Here is a 7,367-nt window from a genome sequence, read left to right as displayed (position 1 = left end):
TTTTATTTTATTTTTTGAGACAGAGTCTCACTTTATTGCCCCCAGTAGAGTGTTCTGGCATCATAGCAGTGTTCTGGCATCATAGCTCACAGCAACCTCTAACTCTTGGGCTCAAGCAATTCTGTTGTCTCAGCCTCCTGAGCAGCTGGGACTACAGGCACCCGCCATAATTCCCACCTATTTTTAGAGATTAGGTCTCGCTGTAGCTCAGGCTGGTCTCAAACTTGTGAGCTCAGGTGATCTGCTCACCTCTGCCTCCCAAAGTGCTAGGATAACAGATGTGAACTACCTCGCCTGGCCAAAGGTGGCATTTTAATTCAGCAGAGAATATATTTAATAAATGGTATCAATCAGGATGGTGGGTCATGAATTTGGAAGAAGACAAAGACTCCTTACTTTCCACCATTTCCAAATCTACATTCTAGATCAATTAAGGATATACCTGTAAAACCAAAACAATTAAAATATCATTTAAGAAATTTGAGAGACTGAATGCATACCTCCCTCACAGTGGGGCTGGAGACCCACAGATGTAAAGGGAAAGACAGACATCTCACAGGAAGGGTTTTCTCATGTTTTAACACATATTACAGGTGTGTTTATAACAGTGATATGTAAAGATGGCTAAGAAAACGTATCCAGCCAGGCATGGTGGCTAATGCCTATAATCCCAGCACTTTGGGAGGCCGAGGTGGATAGATTGCCTGAGCTCATGAGTTCAAGACCACCTTGAGCCAGAGCAAGACCTCATCTCCAAAACAGCCAAGCATGTGGCGGGCACCTGTAGTCCCAGCTACTTGGGAGGCTGAGGCAAGAGAATTGCTTAAGAGGTTGCTGTGAGCTGTGATGCTACAGCTCTCTACTGGGAGGGACAAAGTAAGACTCTGCCTCAAAAAAAAAAAAAAAAGAAAGAAAAGAAAACATCCCCAAGGAAAAGTAGATTAAGGATGGAAAATTCACAAAAGAGGAAACATAAATGGCCAATAAATATGAAAAGTGATTCAACTTCAATAATAGCTAGAGCATGGAAATTTTTTTTTTGTGGTTTTTGGCCGGGGCTGGGTTTGAACCCACCACCTCCAGCATATGGGACCAGCGCCCTACCCCTTTGAGCCACAGGCGCTGCCCTAGAGCATGGAAATTAATGCAAAATTGACAATCCATTTTTTCACATTTGGGTAAAAGGACCCTTCTGACGTTTGGACCAAAAAGGTTTTCAGGGGACATCAACAGCGAGGAAAGTGTGGACAGAAGAAGTATTTTTCACACACACACTGTAGTAAAGGTGAAACAATAAGTCACACTACTATTTGAAGAAACATTTAAAAATGCCAAAAAAAAAAAAAAACACAGAAAATGCCATTTTCACTCATCCAATTTGTAAAAATTTCTATAAATAATACTACCCAGTGTTCTGTAGTGAGGACACATAAATACTACTGAAGGAAACAAAGTGTAGAATCTCCTGGAAATCGATGTGTCGAAAATCTTAATAATGTACAGGTACCTGCCACAATGCTCACCTAATTTTTTTATTTTTGAGACAGAGTCTCACTCTGTCGCCCTGGGTAGAGTGCCATGGTGTCATAGCTCACAGCAACCTCAAACTCTTGGGCTCAAGAGATCCCCTTGTCTAAGCCTCCCGAGCAGTGGCCCCACTATAATGCCCAGATAGTTTTTCTATTTTTGGTAAAGACAGGGGTCTCTATTTTTTGCTCAGGCTCATCTAGAATTGCTGAATCTCCAACTTGTGAGCTCACATGATCCATCTGCCTTAGCTTCCCAGAGTGCTAGGTGTACAGGTGTGAGCCACCACACCCCACAACTAGTTTTTCTGTATTTTTGTAGAACAGGGTCTTGCTCTTGCTCAAGCTGGTCTGAGCTTTGGCCTCAAGTGATCCTCTGGCCTTGGGCTTCCAAAGTGCTAGGATTACAGGCGCGAGCTTCCATACCAGTCCAGAAGATATTTGATAGCTGCAAACAATCTGTCTTCTAAGAATATTGGACTGTGTATGCTTCAGGGGCTGTACCAACTCAAGGGACATAGGCTTGAGTAATGAGCTCCCAATTTTAATTTTTCAATAATGTCAGATGCCATATTCTAAATACTAGACATATAGGATAAAGCATAAACAAAAGAAATTTATTTTATTTTATTTTATTTTTTCGAGATAGAGTCTCACTATGTCACCCTTGGTAGAGTGCTGTGATGTCACAGCTCACAGCAACCTCAAACTCTGGGGCTTAAGGGAGTCTCTTGCCTCAGCCTGCCAAGTAGCTGGGACTACAGGCTCTCACCACAACACCTGGCTACTTTTTTGTTGTAGTTGTCATTGTTGTTTGGCAGGTCCAGGCTGGGTTCAAACTCGCTAGCTCTGGTGTATGTGGCTGGCACTCTAGCCGCTGAGCTACAGGTGCCAAGCCCAAAGAAGAAATTTTAAAAGGATGGATTATTTTTTCCTACTCACCATGTGTTTCCTGCAGGACACATGGTTCCCTGGAGACCACTAGATTTGTCTGTCAGTGGTGAGAAGCATCAAGATTGGTGCATGCAAAAAGAATATGTGAAATTGGGCGGCACCTGTGGCTCAGTGAGTAGGGCACTGGCCCCGTATACCCAGAGTAGTGGGCTCTAACTCGACCCCGGCCACACTGCAACAAAAAAAATAGCCAGGCGCTGTGGCAGGTGCCTATAGTCCCAGCTACTCGGGAGGCTGAGACAAGAGAATCGCCTAAGCCCAAGAGCTGGAAGTTGCTGTAAGCTATGACGCCACGGCACTCTACTGAGGGTGACAAAGTGAGACAGAGTCTAAAAAAAAGAAAAAAAAGTGAAGTTAGTGAATTCTATGAAAAGTGAATCTGTCAAACTTATGGAGACAGAACAGGATGGAAGTGCCACTATAACTACAGAATGTGCATATTCTTGGGACTACAAGAGGGAAGGAAAACAGTTTGATTAAAGTGTGTCAGGTCTTGGCCAAGGCTGACCCTTGCATGTACCATGGCACCATCCTCCCCTGCCAGTGGAGCTCCCATCCCATACTGATATTATATATTTGGAAATGAATTAATGGTAATTAAAAACCTAATGACATAGCCGGGTGTTGTGGCGGACACCTGTAGTCCCAGCTACTCGGAATGCTGAGGCAAAGAGAATCGCTTAAGCCCAGGAGCTGGAGGTTGCTGTGAGCTGTGATGTCACAGCATTCTCCCGAGGGCGACAAAGTGGGCGACAAAGTCAGACTCTGTCTCTAAAAACAAACGAACGAACGAACAACAACAAAAAAACCCTGAATGACACATGGTTTTACTAGGATTACATCTAGGGACAAGATCTGAGAAGGAGTTGGGAGAAGTGAGGTCTTAAGGGAAATTCTAGTTATCTACAAAGAATTAATCAGAGCCTGGAAGGTTAGAATTGCCGAAGTGTTATTTCTCCTGTTGATTTGGGTCAGGGCAATGTAGTTGATCATATGGGGCCAGCACTGTTTTCTGGAGGAAAAAACCAGCACAAGTGTCCTCTGGGAACCCTGTAGTTGGCCTGGCGCTGGAGCAACTGCAGTGTCCTTTGATTTGGAATGCTCTTCCTGCCCCATGGGCAGCAGCCCAACAGGAGTTGACAGATTAACCTTGAGCTTTTCATCAGTCACAAAAATAAGCACTGGCCATCTTAAGCTTTAAAGAAGTGAAGATTGACTTTAGGAAAGGGTCCTGAAAGAATCCCAGTGCTTGGATTTCCACTATGGCTTATGGAATCTTTAAGCCCATTACCAGTTTTTCACTTCCCAGTGACTGTCACTAGTCACCATCACTAGTAACCTCTCTGCCGAGGGACACTTTCAATAGAGGCTAGCTTAGAAAATCACTGGAAATTCAATATGGTGGCCTAATGAAAGTTTATCATACCAAGAACAGTTAATAGCCTTCCTCTCTACCACCAATAACCAACTACCAACCGTAAAAACAAGCTCGATGCAGGGCAACAACAGAAGTGTAAGGTAGCTAGCTGACACTGCTTCCTCATGGACAGCATAAAACTTGAGTGAAGAATGGAAAAGAACCAACTGTTGAGACATGCCACTTTCCTGTATGATAAAACTAAGTGCTATAAAGAAGCCTAGTCCCCCCCAATTAATTTATAAACTCAATACAGTAACAATCAAAATCAAACATGATTTTATATGGCACTTGACTCATTAATTCTAAAATTAATCTGGAAGACAAGATGCACACAAAATAATATGGGGGATTAACTCTATAAAATTGTTTGAAACTCATTATAAAGCAATTTGGTACCCATGGAGCTGTTCAAAAAACAGATGAAAAGAGTAAATGAAGAGTCCAGGGGAAAAAACCATTTAGTAAATGTAATATCTTAAATAGATGAAGAATGGCTGGATTGATAAATAGGAGTGTTGAGCCACTGGTTATACACTCTGATGAAGAGGAACCAACCCCCTACCTGATACCTTTCACTAATCAATTAATTAATTTTTGAGACAGAGTCTCACTCTGTTGCCCTCGGTAGAGTGCCGTGACATCACAGCTCACAGCAACCTCCAGTTCTTGGGCTTAGGCGATTCTCTTATCTCAGCCTCCTGAGTAGCTGGGACTACAGGCGCTGCCACAATGCCCAGCTATGTTTTTGTTGCAGTTTGGTGGGGGTTGGGTTTGAACCCGCCACCCCTGGTATATGGGGCTGGCGCCATACTCACTGAGCCACAGACGCCAGCCTGTATTTGTTGTTGTTGTCATAGTTTAGCAGGCTCGGGCCATGTTTGAACCCATCAGGCCCAGTGCATGTGGCCAACACTCTAACTACTGAGCTATGGGAGCCCAGCCCATTCACAAAATTTAGAGGGAAAAAAGTATGATTACTCTCAGAAAAATCCAGATAGATACACAAACTCTGTTTATAAACAAACAAAACCAACACACAAACAAAAACCTATACGAATATTAGAAGAAAATACAGGTAAATATAAGCTTGTGTAAGGGAGATAGTCTCAAATAAGAAATAAATCACAAAAGGCCAGAAATCACAAGTTGGAAAGCCATAAAGAAAAAAAAACACTGACTCCATCAAAAATAAAACCATTGGATAAAGAAAATGTGGTATATGGCGGCACCTGTGGCTCAGTGAGTAGGGCGCCGGCCCCATATGCTGAAGGTGGCGGGTTCAAACCCAGCCCAGCCAAACTACAACAACAACAAAAAAATAGCTGGGCGCTGTGGTGGACGCCTGTAGTCCCAGCTGCTCGGGAGGCTGAGGCAAGAGAATCGCGTAAGCCCAAGAGTTAGAGGTTGCTGTGAGCTGTGACGCCACGGCACTCTACCCGAGGGCGGTACAGTGAGACTCTGTCTCTACAAAAAAAAAAAGAAAAAAGAAAATGTGGTATATATACACAATGGAATAATACCGTTTCCCGAAAATAAGACATCCTCCGAAAATAAGACCTACTTACAGGAAAGATAAGACGTCCCCTGAAAATAAGACCTAGCGCATCTTTGGGAGCACAGGGTATTCGGTATATACAATAATGAAACTGTGGCCGAGCACAGTGTTTCATGTCTGTAACTCTAGCACTGTGGGAGGCTGAGGCCGGAGGATTGCTTGAGGTCAGGAGTTGCTGTGAGCTATGATGATGCCACTGCACTCTAGCCAGGGTGACAGAGCAAGATGCTGTCTCCAAAAAAAAAGGAATGGAATCATGTCATTTACAGTGTAACATGGATGGAAGTAGAGCCCATTATCTTAAGTGAAAACTCAGACACAGAAAGACAAATACTTGCTTTTAAGTGCGAGTTAATGTGTCCACAGGAAAGCAGAATAGGAAACGATGGACAGTGGAAACTCAGAAAGGTGGGAGTGAGGGATGGGAGGCGGATGATGGGAGATCACTTGGGGGGGACAGTGTGTGCTGCTCCCATGATGGATGCACTGAAGGCCGAGGTCACCAGAGTGCAATATGCAGAACTGCACTCTATCCCATGAATGTAAGTTAATAAAGTAAAAAATAGGGCGGTGCCTGTGGCTCAGAGGGCGCTGGCCCCATATGACGGAGGTGGTGGGTTCAAACCCAGCCCCGGCCCAAAACTACAAAAAGTAAATAAATAAATAAAATAAAATAAAAAATAGATGGAGAAAAATTGAAACTCTATGAACAAAGAACAAGCTATAGATTGAAAGGGAGTATCTGCAAAATATATGATAAAGAATTATAATATACTCAATATAATAGAGAACTCTAAAAATGTATTAATAATATGCTTATTTCAAATATATGGAATAAATAATAGCCCAAAGAAAAATGGACAAAGGACAGGCATGATCAAGAACCAACAAGCCGGGTGGCGCCTGTGGCTCAGTGAGTGGGGCGCTGGCCCCATATACCAAGGGTGGCGGGTTCAAACCCAGCCCCGGCTGAACTGCAACCAAAAAATAGCCGGGCGTTGTGGCAGGCGCCTGTAATCCCAGCTGCTTGGGAGGCTGAGGCAGGAGAATCGCGGAAGCCCAAGAGCTAGAGGTTGCTGTGAGTCCTGTGACATCATGGCACTCTACTGAAGGCAGTAAAGTGAGACTCTGTCTCTACAAAAAAAAAAAAAAAAGAACCGACAAGCCAAGAAATAAAAATGGCCTGGGTGGCGCCTGTGGCTCAAAGGGGTCAGGTGGTGGGTTCAAACCCAGCCCTGGCCAAAAACTGTAATAAATAAATAAATAAAAATAAAAATGGCCAAAAAATATAAAAAGGGGGGCAGCGCCTGTGGCTCAACAGAGTAGGGCGCTGGCCCCATATGCCGGAGGTGATGGGTTCAAACCCAGCCCCGGCCAAAAACTGCAAAAAAAAAAAAAAAAAAAACATAAAAAGGTCCTCAGTCTCACAGGTGAATGAATAATGAAACTATCTGGCCAGGCACAGTGGCTCATGCCTGTAACCCTAGCAGTCTGGGAGGCCGAGGCAGGTGTATAGCTTGAGCTCACGAGTTTGAGACCAACCTGAGCAAAAGCAAGACCCCCATCTCTACTAAAAATAAAAATAAAAAACTGAGAGAAGAGGATTGCTCCAAGATTTGGAGGCTGCTGTGAGCTATGATGCCACAGCACTCTACCTAGAGCAACAGCCTGAGACTGTCTCAAAGTAATAATAATAATGAAACTACTTTACTTATGCTTTTAGAAATATGGTCTTGCTCCGTCACCCAGGCTGGAGTGTAGTAGCACAATCACAACTCACTGCAGCCTTGAATCCTGGGCTCAAGCAATCCTCCCACCCCCGCCTCCCAGAATGCTAGGATTACAGGCATGAGCCACTGTGCCCAGCCCCACTTGTACATTCTTAAATAACATACATTATGTAAGAAGTGGT

This window comes from Nycticebus coucang, chromosome 18 (assembly GCF_027406575.1).
Source record: "Nycticebus coucang isolate mNycCou1 chromosome 18, mNycCou1.pri, whole genome shotgun sequence".
Taxonomy (NCBI): domain Eukaryota; kingdom Metazoa; phylum Chordata; class Mammalia; order Primates; family Lorisidae; genus Nycticebus; species Nycticebus coucang.
This window is presented reverse-complemented; position numbering follows the sequence as displayed.